The following is a 13,447-nucleotide window of genomic DNA, read 5'->3' as shown; positions in this document are numbered from 1 at the left end:
TTTCGGAGGTGGATCAGGATTCTGATGGCCTGGTTCCTAGTCAGGTTCCAGATGAAATGGTCTCGGGCCATGGTCCGTTTGACGATTTGAGGCATTCACTGCATGATGCCAGTGGACTGGACACCTCTCCGGAGGTAGAGTTTTGTAGGCCTGAGCCTGGCTCTCATGCCGATTCCTTGTACCGGCGCCTTATGGCTAGGGTTTCCGAGTACTTGGGGTGGTCTGCTCTCACGGACATCCTTGATGTTGGTCCCCCAACTGACCCGGTACTGCCGTTTCATATGGCTCTACAGAGAAGGGTGGCGGCGGCTTGGACTGCTCCGGAGAGTCTTCCGGGGGTGGGCAGGTCCTTGTCGCGAAAATACCGTCCAGCCAGTAGCGACCCCTGCTACTTGACCAGGCACCCCACTCCGGAGAGTTTGGTGGTGCAGGCGGCCACGGCCCCGGCAATGCAGGTGTCGTACCCTACCATCCCTCTTGATAGGGACGACAAACGTTTTGATGGCTGGGCGAAGAAAGTGTTTTCTTCTGGTGGTATGGCGCTTCAGGCGGCCAACTACATTTGTGCCTTGTCTCGTTTCACACACCCTCTGTGGCTGTGTTGCGTTAGCGGCTGAACATATTCCCGAAGGGGATGAACGGGATGTTTCCTTGCTATGGTCCAGGATGGTAAGGATGCCATGTGTGAGTCCGTTCAGTCGGGTTTGGACATGGCTGAATGTGTCAGCAGGTCCATGGCGGCGAGCACCGTGATACGCAGGTTTGCGTGGTTGCGGAAGTCGGGGTTTGCTCCTGATGTGCAGTCCCGGCTCCTCAACATGCCCTTTGACGGTGAACACCTTTTTGGCAGCAAGGTTGCAGACCTCCAAAGCTGCAGCGAAGTCGTTGGGCGCTGCAGTTTGCCAACCTCTGCCTTTTTGTCCTAGGGGACAGCAATGGAGGGGTGGTTCCTTTCGCTATTACTCGTCCTTTAGTAAAGCGAGAGGAGCTGGCAGTCAAAGAGGCCAACGCAGGGGTACCAGAGGTGGACGACAGGGTACCCGTGGTGCCAAGGCCGCTCGGGCAGTTGCCTCTTTGCCCTCAGGTAACGCCGCAGCCGCTAAAACTCAGTCATGAGGCCATGTTCCATGGTTCGCCAGTTGGGGGAAGGCTGGCGCAGCATCTTGTGGAGTGGCGTGCCATTACTTCAGATGTGTGGGTTCTGGAGATCATAACCCACGGCTACTGTCTTCCCTTTCGGCAGAGGCCTCACGACAATCCACTGGGGAACCTCTCTTTGCAGAGTCCGGATCCGCTCCTTGCGCAGGAAATTCAAGCCCTGTGGCGAGAAAGGCGCCATCAAACAGGTGCCTGTAGTGGAGAGGAACAAGGGATGGTATTCCCCTCATTTTTTGATTTCAAAGAAAGTCGGGGGATTGAGACCCATCATGGACTTGGCGCGGTTTGAACAAACTCCTCAGGAAGGACAAGTTCAAGATGGTTACTCTCTCTCTCAAGTCCTCCAGGCCCTTCAGCTTCAGGACTGGTTGGTGTCTCTCGACCTCGAGGATGCTTCCTTCCATGTGCCGATCCATCCCAAGCACAAGAAGTACCTGAGGTTCGTGGTTGGCGATTCGCACTTTCAGTTTCGGCTCCTGCCGTTCGGATTGACCTCCGCCCAGAGGGTTTTCACCAAGCTCATGGTGGTGGTGGTAGCGCATCTCGGGCAAAGGGGATTCACGTCTACCCCAACCTGGACGATTGGTTGATCAGGGGAGCTCTCCCGAGCAAGTCCTGGATCATCTGTCCGTCACCTGCCACTCCCTTCACAGACTGGGCTTCTCCCTCAATTTAAAGAAGTCCCATTTGACGCCAACACAGCAGCTCCAGTACATCGGAGCAGTGCTCGACACTTCCCCGGGGCAGTGTTTTCCTCCCCAGGTGAGGGCTCTTGTTTCAGCATGCCCAGACGCATGCCCAGACGCTCCCAGCGTTCGAGTTCTTGAGGTTGCTCGGCCTCATGGCATCCTGCATTCTCCTGGTGCCAGAGGCTCGCCTGCGGATGAGATCTCACGGGAGGGGGGGGGGTCAGGTTCTCCATCCAGAGGTCAGATCCCTCAACCTTCACGCTTGGCTTCTGAAAGATTGAGGTATAAGATTGGGACCTCCCTGAAGACGTGATGGAGGTGTTGCTCCCAGCCCGACGGCCAGCAACAGTCTCTGTACCGTTGCCATTGGCGTAAGTTCTGCGACTGGTGCAGAGTTCAGAATGTGGATCCTTTTGCATGTGACATCCCCATGGTTCTGTCCTTTTTACTTTCTTTGGCCCACAGGGGCTTGCAAGTGGGTACCATTAAAGGTTACCTGGCGGCACTGTCCATCTTTAAGCGCTCGTCTGAAGAGTGTTCCTACTTTAAAATCCCTTTAATTTCACAGTTTCTGAAAGGGCTCACTAATGTGTTCCCTCCGTCACCTTTCCTGGTGCCCGGTTGGAATTTAAACCTTGTTCTTAAGTTTCTTATGGGTGCTCCGTTTGAGCCTTTGAATTCTTGCCCTTTGAGGCTGTTAACTCTGAAAACTGTGTTTTTGGTTGCGGTTACTTCCACTCGCAGAGTGAGTGAGTTACAGGCACTTTCAGTTAAGCCACCCTTCACTGTATTTCTCAAGGACAGGGTTGTCAGAGTATATCCTTCTTTTCTTCCGAAGGTGGTTTCGGTATTTCATTTGGCCCAGAAGGTTGTTCTTCCAGCATTCTATCCTCCTCCGCATCCTGGTAAGGAAGAGGAGAGGCTCCATAGGCTTGATCCTAGGAGAGCTTTAAGCTTTTATGTTTCACGCATGTCCCGGGTGTTAGGGAGAATTCTCTGTTTAGGCTGAATTTCCTAACCTAGTGAGTCCCCCAGCAGCTTTGCTGGATTTTTGGGGTTTATTTTTTTCTCCTGCCAAGAGTGAGACTCTTTTACCCTCACTCTTGGGCATGATTTGAGTGTGTTTCTTTGAATCTAGATGTGTTTAATGGACGATGGGGTCTTTTACTCCATAGGGCTTCATGTGTTTTTGTGATGTGTGTTACACAGCACCCTCCGTGCAGTAACACAGGGGTGTCATAGTGACCCCCCAGTATAGACTCCATACCCTGGGACTGACTACTGTCTCCCAGGGCATGTAAAGTCACCATTGACTTTACTAGTCTTAAATTCTGAACCAAACCATCATATTGTGGACGTACTGGCTGGGGCAATTCAATTGCCCCAGGATCTGTTAGTCGAGGGGGCACGTCTCCGTCCCCCCCGATCAAGTTTTGGCTGGTGGCAGTGGATACTACTTTTTATATTCTACCGCAAATATTTTCCTATGGGATTTACCATTGTTTTAGGCTACTATCTTTATTTAATTATTTACGGTAGCCTCGAACATACCGCCGGTTTATTTAATTAATATTAATTCTCCGGTTGGTGTTTTTTGCCAAAACCTGATTCTAAAATGGTGTTTGTGTTCTCTTTCCAACCCAAGACGAGCCCTTTGTTCCACATTTTGGCGGGTTTCTCCACAGAAGCCCTCCAAAGTGGTGCCACTCTGTGTGGGGTACTTAGGAGGGGTGGAGGGAAATTTAGGCACCCTGGACTGAGTTGCCGAGGCAACTCAAGTCGCACTCCATCCTGATTGGCCCAAGTGGTGAGCCGGCCGGCATAAAAGTAGGGCTTTGGGGACTGGAACTTCAGAAGTCGCCACAGGACCTAGGATTCCGACGAGGGAGAAGCTGAGCCGACCTGCCACGACACCACCACCGGTGGAGCCCTGCTGGACTGCCTCACCACTTTTCCCAACGACAGAGGAGATCTCCCGCCGGAGAGTCTTCTTCCTTTGACTGGTGGGGATAACCAGTTCACCGTCTTTTTGCTTTCCCGACGTACCTCGTGGCCGCCTTGCCCGTGCCAAGCACCCCAGCAACCGGGATACCACGTTTTACCGTGAAACAAAGGTACCACCTTTAACCGGAAAACTCTGCGGCTGGTTTCTGCCCTGGTAGTGAAACGACCTTCATCTTTCCTCCAAGTCGAGATCTTCTCCTCCCCTGGACGACGACGCAACTTGCACCCACTACCAGGAACAACTGCCACCGCTGGAGGATCCTTCCCACTTAAGGTACCGTGTCCCGCCTGGCTTACCTTGCTATGGACTGTACGGTGTAGATTTATCCCCCGGCTTTCGAACCTTGGTTAGCCTGGGACATCCTGGCTAAACTTTTCTGAGCCTCTCTAAACTCTTTTTGAACTCCCTGCAAGACTTTCTAAGCCTAGTGTAACTGTGTGATCTTGGGCGCATTTGTGCTCTGTTCTCTCTAAGAGTGGGCCCAGCCTTTGGACTTTGGCTCACCAGTGACTTTTGCTCTTCTGCCTTGCTAATAGTGTTCCTGAATCTTAGAGTGGTGTACCTTTCCATATTCTGTCTTTTTCCCTCCCTTTCTCACAAACTTATTGGAGTGCCATCTAGTTAAGCGCTCACCTCTGTATGGAAATAAGTGGTGTTTTACAGTGACTTATCTGATAAGGAAAAAAGGGGTGTATATATTACAATAGTAACTGTGTTTAGAATATTTTACAATAAGAGTGCTGTGTTTCAAACTGTGTTTTTTAAATAAATAATTATATACTTTGATACCAAAGCTCTGGTCAGTGTTTGTTTGTATTATTGTATCTGAGTGCCTATTGTGTATACTTTGCATACTGCCTAACTCTTCTTGAGGGAAGTCGGACTGCTCAGCCACAGCTACCAGGTAAATCTGGGTGGTGCAGACTGCTACCAAGTGGGTTTAGTGCCAACACCTGTAGTCTTAAATCTTTTGCAGTGTTCCCTAAGGGAACTGCACAGGTTTCTGCCTAACACCGGGTCAGAGTGGACAATCAACTCTTTATTGGTTACGCTGGAAAGCATTTGGGACAGGCTGTGACGAAACAGACTTTGTCTCGCTGGATTATTTTGGCCATCTCGGAGTGTTACCGCTTGGCGGGTAAAGACCCACCAGCTGGCTTGCTGGCCCATTCTACCAGGGGTATGGCAGCATCTACTGCCCTGCAGAGGGGTGTTACTATTCGCAACATCTGTGATGCAGCCACCTGGGCTTCAGTACATACATTTGTACGTCACTATTCCCTCGATTCCATCCGAGGACAGGATCTGGCCTTTGGCAAGGTGGTCCTTTGCTCTATTTGATTGGCAATTCTAAATTTTGATTCTAAATTCTTTCCCTCCTCCTTGCTCTGGTACTGCTTTGGGAGTCTGTCATAGATATGGAATATGTCAGAGGACCCAATCCCCTCGAAGAACAAGTTACTTTCTTACCTGGTAACGTTCTTTCGATGGGATGGTCCGACGACGTATTCCAGATCGCTCCCTCCCTGCCTTCCCCGCTGCAGAATTTCTTTTGCGATTGCAGCTTACGTTCCGCAAGGCTTTGTGTCTGACTGGCAGTTGACTAATGTCACACGTTCTGGGGGAAAAAACTACAACTGAGGCTACGGGCGTCGTGCGTCCTACTTATCACATCGGTTGACGTCGGAGGAGGTCCTCGACACGGCGCATCGACGTCATCGACGCAGGACGCAGACGCCGAAAAAAGTTTCCGAAGCAGCACAGCTGTGGTGATTACATGTCATAGATATGGAATACGTCGTCGGACCATCCCATCGAAAGAACGTTACCAGGTAAGAAAGTAACTTGTTCTTCTAATTAATTATTCCTTGTGATCCTGTTATATTGTAAAGCGCTTTGGATTAAAGCGTTATATAAACCTAATAAATACAAATGGAAACAGATCGGCCCAGAACGAGGATCTGGCTGCTATTGGGTCATATGCCCCATGGTTACATGTGGGTATGAACATCCTCAATAAACCAGTATACTGCAAAGTTAGCATGTGCTGCCCAATAGTATTCTTTGAGGTTCGGGCTATTCATCCCGCCTTTTTTGTATGGTCCAGTCATTACCACCCATCTGACTCCTGGAGTTTTCCCTCCCCACACCAACCTATACAGTTTTCCCTCTTGCTCCCTGTTGAAGTTGTTCAAAAATGTGAGTGGCAGTGCCTGAAACGGGTATAGGTACTTTGGCAATATGAGCATTTTGACTATTGCTATCAGTGAGAAAGCTGAAGGTGTCTCCCCATCTAGTCCCTGGGATCTGTCATCTAGGTGGCCAGGACACAGCCATCGCTTTTGGATCCAGTTCCTGGGGTTGGACCAGTGCGTGAGGATCACCTGGGTGAGGGGCACTAGGGGAGTGAAAGTGGGACACAGGATGGCGAGACGCAGTAAACCCCTCCCTGTAACACCTTTACACCATACTACCAGGTAGGATACTTAGGAACTGAACCCTGCACCCTCTTTTCCAACACAAACACTTTCTCTCGGACAGCTCACTGTGAGGGAAAACTAACACCTGAGCCGTATACCTGACATGTCCCAATACAATCGTCAGGCAGGGTCAGGCAATTACTGATCATAATACACACACACGCACGACTTCATCACACTTCCCCACACGGATAAAAGACGTATCGCGAAATCACTCTCTGAGCAAGACAAAGCCCACAAGGATGCAGCAGTTCCAAGATGGCAGTTTAATACAAGAAGAAAGACGGCAAGACTGAAGAGGGTTACAATGAGGGAAGTGCAATTGACCTTTTCAGAGAAGGACTGTTCCTTTCATGAACTTTCAAGAATAAGAAAAGTTGGTACGAGCCCGGAGGAGGGATCTCAGCTAAGAGCTTTTTGTTAAAGCAAGTTTGTGTTACCAATTTGCATGTGAAATTGAAATTGGTCTGAACCTGGCTGAGGAAGACTAATTGTGTTAAGAGATCTGAGGGGCATCCGTGGTGAACTGTGAAAGAATATTATACGAACATTGTATAAAGAGGATCTGAGCCCACCTTAGGGGGATATGGGGTGAACGGTGAATCGCCTAAGAAATTTAGTACTTACCTGAAAGAGGAAAATAATTTATTTGTAGCGTCAGGCCCTCTGAAGGAAGAGACTTTGAAAGACAAAGAGACTTGGGCACAAAAGGCCCTGATGCTAATGATTGAACTGTATCCTCGTGCTAGAGAAGCCAGAGTCTGGACTAAGCTCGAGTGAACCTCCTTATCCTGTGCTGAAAACGTGGGGGAGGGAGGCCATCGGCCCGAGCATCCTGACATATCATTTTGTGAACACTTCTTTGTATTTGTATTTAGATTTAAGGATTGGCAATAGGTTTATTATTATAGACCCTTTTATTTTAACAAGGCACCACTAGGACCGAGCTTTCTCCCATCGATAGATTTAGGATTAGATAGCCGTTTTTGAACCCTTTTTTTGAAGTTCAATAAATACCCTGGAACTGTGGTCACTTGTGTCTGTCTTACTGTTGATACCATTCCTCCCTTAAATATCCATCCAGCCATAAGCGGTGACAATTATACTCACTTGTCAAGTTTTCTATGTACTCCATTGGTAGTTTAAAGTTCAGATCAAACATCCTATATGAGTCCGCCATGATTCTGACCCTTAGGTATGTCACCTCATATGATGACCATCTGATTTGTTGTTGTAGATGTGTAGGGCTGGCTGTCCTGTTCAGTGAGAACATTTCAGACTTTGCCCAATTTACTTTCAATCCGGAAAACTCCTCAGATCTCATATCTTCTATTAATGGTTTCTTGGTGGTCTCTGGATATCGTATATATGCTACTATATCATCAGCATGCAGCGATAAAATCATTCTATGTTTTTTTATTTATAAACCATGATACATGAGTTTGTATCTCATTAGCTGTGCTAATGTCTCTATCACCAGCACACACATAATCAGTGACGGTGGGCAGCACTGCCTGGTCCCTCTTAACTAGAAATCGCATTATCTATTCATGTTGGCGATTACCCTGGTCGTAAGCATAATGTATTACAGCATAATCCTTTGTTGTAGTGTCCGTTGGAGGCATTCTCTGCATCTAGTAGGCCGCAATAATGATTATCCAGATGGAGCATCATCATTGCAGCTGGCATGCTTCTTATATTCACTTGTGAGGATCTCCCTGAGATAAATCCTGCCTAGTCCTCATGCACCGGGTTTGCAATATATGGTAGTATAGGACTAGCTATGTTTTTGGCCACTATTTTCTCCAGCATTGGATCTTTCATGGATTCACATGCTTTGAATATTCCCCGTCGTCAGGCTGGGAATCCCCGGTACATTATATAGACCCTTTCCCGTAGGAAAACTTTTTCGACGCTTATGCGTCCTATCCACCTCGTTTTGTATCATGCGTGCCTGTGCCGTCAGGACGTCATGATATAAATACAGGCCCCGCCCCCGCGCTCCCTCAGATTTCAACCGTCTTTCAAAGTAGTGGGATCCTCGTGTTTACTACTAGTGAAAACTAGGTTGTTTTTTATTTTTTTGTCTGTTTCGCGTAAGCGAAGTTCAAATTCTGGAGAATTATGTCTGGAAAGGCGTTATTTCGCCCATGTGCAAACCAAGGTTTATGAAGGAGACGGCCACATGGACTGTATCTACTGTCTCCACCCGCACCACACGGCGGATACATGTGAGATATGCCAGGGTTTCTCCCAAAAAACCCTTAAGGACCGAAAAAGAAGGCTGGTCGACTGGCTTAATGACGGAGCGGGTGCCTACCCGGCTTCGGAAGTTGGCTCCACGGCCTCCAGGAGCAAGTCGGAGCCTCCATCGAAGAAGGTGCGGCCAGCAGAAATTCGCGCTGAGGACAAGCATAAGGGGAAACAGGCTGGATCCTCCTCATCACATAAAAAGCCCTCCTCCTCCTCATCATCTAAGACGGAGAGGCTAGCGCTGTCAAAATCCTCCTCAGGGGACCGTCCCAGGTCTTCCGTGAGTCGGGAAGCTTCAGCCGGGAAGTCGGCATCGAAATCGACGACGAAGTCTAAGGGCTCGACGACGACGACTTGCTCGTCGACCTCAGTGTCATTGACGATGCCTATTACCGTTCAAGCAGCGGTTGGGATTCCTTCGTCGACGGAGACTCAGTCTATGGCTTGGCTGCCTGAGGTCTATGACCCGATCCCCCCTGAGGTCTTACTGCAGCCAGACATGGCCTGCTTGGCGGAAGGGGAAGGTGACAGGGTTCTGCAGCCATCGGATTTAGGCTTAAGGCCTTCCACGTCGACGACGACGGCGACGAGTGCGAGCGGGGGTATGGTACCTATATCATCCACGTTACTGACCCCCCAAACGGTTTTGTCTCTGGATGTGCTTAATACTCTTCAGAAGCTACTACAGCGGATGGATACGCAGTTCCCTCAACCTGGGACGTCATCGTCACTTTTGTCTGTACCTTCCGTCGACGAGCAAACTTGTACTGCTCGCTCGTCGACGAAACACCCATCGGCTCCCCAAGCGGCGAAAGATCGTCCTCGAGCTCAGGAGGAGGGTGAGTTGTCGGAGTCCGACTCTATACGTGATGACTCGGGGTCAGACATCTCCCTGTCACCGTCGAGGGACCCGACATGGAATTCGGATGTAGAATTGGAGTCTACGAGGGGCCAGACACAGCCATCTCCCCCTGATGATGTGGGAGCCTTCCATGCAATGATGGGGAAAGCGTGTTCCGAATTCGGCTTGATTCCTGAGGAGCAGAGGAAAGACTGTTTCCTTTTTGATCATATGGGTCAAAGGAGAAAATCGGTATTTGCCATTCCAATCCTTGACCACGTGTGGCAAGAAGGTCTCAAGACGATGCGCCATCCATTCTCGGAACCAGCCATAAAGGGACGGATCGAGAAAAAGTTTAAAGCTCCGGAGTCCACTCCAAAATGTCTAACATCACAGCCTCTGTCTGACTCGGTGGTGTCGGCGGCAGCGGCTAGGAAGGCCAGGGTCCAGCAAAAATGTTCAACGCCACCGGAAAGCGAGGCTAGGAGGCAGGACGCATTTGGAAAGAAGGTGCTCTCGGTCGGAGCGACGACAGTAAGAGCAGCCAATTCCTTAGCGATCGTGTCACGATATGATAGGGAAATGTGGCACAAATTAGCCCCTATCCTAGAACACCTGCCAGACGAACACCGGAAAGCAGCTATGTTACTGGTGCGGGACGGCGAAGAGGCCTCGAACCACGCTATTAATATCGCAGTTGACCTAGCAGAGTCTGGTTTCAAACAAATCAACCATGGAGTAGTGCTTCGTCGACAAGCGTGGCTCAAATGTACTACTTTCCGTCCTGAAGTACAGTACAAAGTCCTGGACATGCCATGCGAAGGGGAGCACCTGTTTGGCGAAAAGGTTGATGAAGCGCTAAAAGGGATGAAAGAAGACACGGATACTGCTAGGTCCCTCGGCGCCCTTCAAACGGGTAGAAATTTTCGCTCTTTTCGCCCCTTCAGAGGTGCTTCTGGAAACTCCCGCTTTGGTGCCTCGAGGGACCGTGGATTTAACAGGCCCTCGTACTCTTCACAAGGGTTCAGACGAGCGTCCCAGTCGGCACGTGGAAGCAGGGACTATCAATCCTCCAGGCGGCGAGGCTCAGGTCCGTCGTCAACGAAGAACAAGCAAACCAGCAACCAATGACGGCCTTCGGAACGTCCTGGGGGGTCGAGTCTCTCATCACTTCGACCGATGGAAATGCATCACCAGAGATCGATGGGTCCTAGACACGATTCGCATGGGTCATGCGCTACAATTCAAAGACAAGCCTCCGCGTCTTCCTCCTTTATTCTCGACACAGCCCCACCTCCAAATCCTACGACAAGAGGCGGCGCTTATGTTGCGAAAAGGGGCGGTAGAGAGAGTTCCTGTGGTACAGGAAGGCCAAGGAGTTTATTCCAGGTTCTTTGTTGTCAAAAAGCCAAACGGGCAAATGGAGGCCCATTCTGGACCTAAGGGTACTCAACAAGTGGCTAAAGAGCCAAAAATTCAAAATGCTAAAACTCCAAGAGGTTATCAGATCGGTGCAACCCATGGACTATCTATCATCACTAGACCTTCAGGATGCTTATTTTCACATCCCAATACGCCCACGACACAGGAGATATTTAAGATTCGTCGTCGGGAGAAAGCATTTTCAGTTCAAGGTCCTCCCGTTCGGACTCAAGTCCTCCCCCAGGACGTTCACCAAGTGCTTGGCCCCTATAGCGGCCCATTTAAGGAAGGATGGTCATCATGTCTATCCATATCTAGACGACTGGCTAGTCAGAGGGTCATCCAGGGAACAAACACGAGACAGTCTACGAGCCACAATGTCCATATTACAGGAACTGGGCTTCGCAATAAACTTCAACAAGTCCTCAGTAGAGCCTTCGAGGACCTTGGTCTTTCTAGGAGCGGAGTTTCATACACACACAAGCCTGGTGAAACCATCCAGCGAAAGAATTCAGAAACTTCAAAACAAGGCGTCGGGATGGAGAGGCGGTACCAAGGTCTCTGTGCGCAAGTACATGTCCCTGCTAGGGACCATGTCGTCCTGCATTCCGTTAATAAACAACTGCCGTCTGTTTATGAGGCCTTGCCAGGAATTTCTAGCGGACCGTTGGGCGCAGAGCAGAGGTCGCTGGTCCGACAGACTGGTCGTCGACGAACAACTAGTTCAACCACTCGGCTGGTGGAAAGTGTCTACTCATCTAACGAAAGGGATGCCTCTACTGGAACCAGAGTTCCAAAAGACGGTGGTGACGGATGCATCGCTGAGCGGATGGGGGGCTCATCTGGATATGTTACAGGTACAAGGCCAGTGGTCTTTGCAGGAGTCCTCTCTGCATATCAACCTGCTAGAACTGAGAGCAGTGCGATGGGCTCTGAAGTCTTTTCTTCTGCAACTGAGGGACTCGGTGGTGCGTGTCATGACGGACAACACCACTACGATGTTCTACTTGAGGAAACAAGGAGGGACACGTTCCAGGTCCCTATCGACGGAGGCACAGAAAATCTGGCACTGGGCCCTGCAACACAACATGCAAATCTTAGCGTTTCACCTACCAGGAGTGAAAAACGTGGAAGCCGATGCTCTCAGCAGAGAAATGAACGAAGTTCACGAATGGGTGCTGAACGACCAACAACTTCAACAAGTATTCAAGGAATGGGGACACCCTTCCATAGACCTGTTTGCAACGAAGAACAACAAGAAATGCCATCAGTACGCAAGCAGATGGCCTCAGCAGGACTCACTGGGGGATGCGTTCTCATTCCCATGGACGAACAAATTCCTGTACGCATTTCCTCCTTTTCCCCTTGTCCGGAGGACGTTGCAATGGATCCTCAGGTACCCATGTCGGGTAATTCTGGTGGCCCCATACTGGGCCAGACAAGTGTGGTTTTCAGACCTACTACACTTAGCAGCGGCGGAACCGATGAGATTCCAGAAGACCCCGACCTTCTGTCTCGACAGGAGGGTGTCGTTTGGCATCACGACCCGGACAGCCTCAAATTGACGGCCTGGCTCCTGACTTCGCCGAATTTGGTCGGCTAACGATTCCGGAGGACTGTCGACGTATCTTGCAAGCGGCAAGAGCACCTTCCACAAACGCCTCATACGCGTACAAATGGAAAAGGTTCTGTCAATGGTGTGAGGATCAACCAGGTTTGGCCCCGCAATCGATTAGGCCGGAACAGCTCCTTCCATACTTGCTGTTATTAGCTCAAAAGGGCCTGTCGGTGTCGTCAATAAAAGTACACCTAGCAGCCATTTCCAGGTTTACTCGTCGACGGCACTCGGCACCATTGTTCAGCGACCGCCTGATTAAACACTTCCTTAAAGGCCTCTTTCGGAGTTTCCCTCCAGAGAAGAAATTTCCACCGGAGTGGAGCCTCAATCTGGTCTTAACGTCTCTTATGAAACCTCCTTTTGAGCCAATGTCATCATCGTCTCTAAAGTTTCTGTCGTGGAAATTGGCCTTCCTGGTGGCCATCACTTCAGCCCGACGTATTTCAGAAGTTCAAGCTCTAATGGTGGACCCACCATACTTACGATTTTTCAAGACCAAGGTAGTCCTAGCCACTAACCCACAGTTCATACCAAAAGCTCCTTCGGTGTTTCATAAACACTCTTCTATCGTGTTGCCTACGTTTTTTCCGGAGCCATGCTCGGGAGCGGAGCGCATGCTACACACGTTGGATGTAAAAAGGTCTCTCAAGTTTTATCTTCATCGTACGCAACCGTTCAGAGAAACGAGACAGCTGTTTGTGGCCTATGGGTTGGGTGCTAGAGGAAAAGCCATTTCAAAGCAAGGACTATCAAGATGGGTGTCATCTACCATTTCGTACTGCCATTCCAGGGCAGGAAAGCCCCTTCTACGAAGGCCAAGGGCTCATTCAACTAGAGCAGCGGCATCGTCGACGGCACTGTGGGCCGGAGTCCCTCTAGGGGACATCTGCATGGCGGCTACCTGGGCGTCTACACACACCTTTACCCGCCATTACTGCCTGTCGCAGCAACATGCCGAAGACACCCGGATGGGACAGGCAG

The 13,447-nt window shown here is 50.0% G+C and overlaps 1 protein-coding gene across 2 annotated transcripts in view; it reads left to right on the top strand.

Moving 5' to 3' along the window:
* Nucleotides 1-13,447, top strand: part of LOC138447657 (epoxide hydrolase 3-like) — a 374,419-nt gene that overhangs the window by 157,774 nt on the left and 203,198 nt on the right. The gene's annotated exons all lie outside the window — the stretch shown is intronic.

The sequence above is a fragment of the Ambystoma mexicanum genome, chromosome 3q, assembly GCF_040938575.1.
Source record: "Ambystoma mexicanum isolate Mex_15411 chromosome 3q, UKY_AmexF1_1, whole genome shotgun sequence".
Taxonomy (NCBI): Eukaryota; Metazoa; Chordata; class Amphibia; order Caudata; family Ambystomatidae; genus Ambystoma; species Ambystoma mexicanum.
This window is presented reverse-complemented; position numbering and strand designations above follow the sequence as displayed.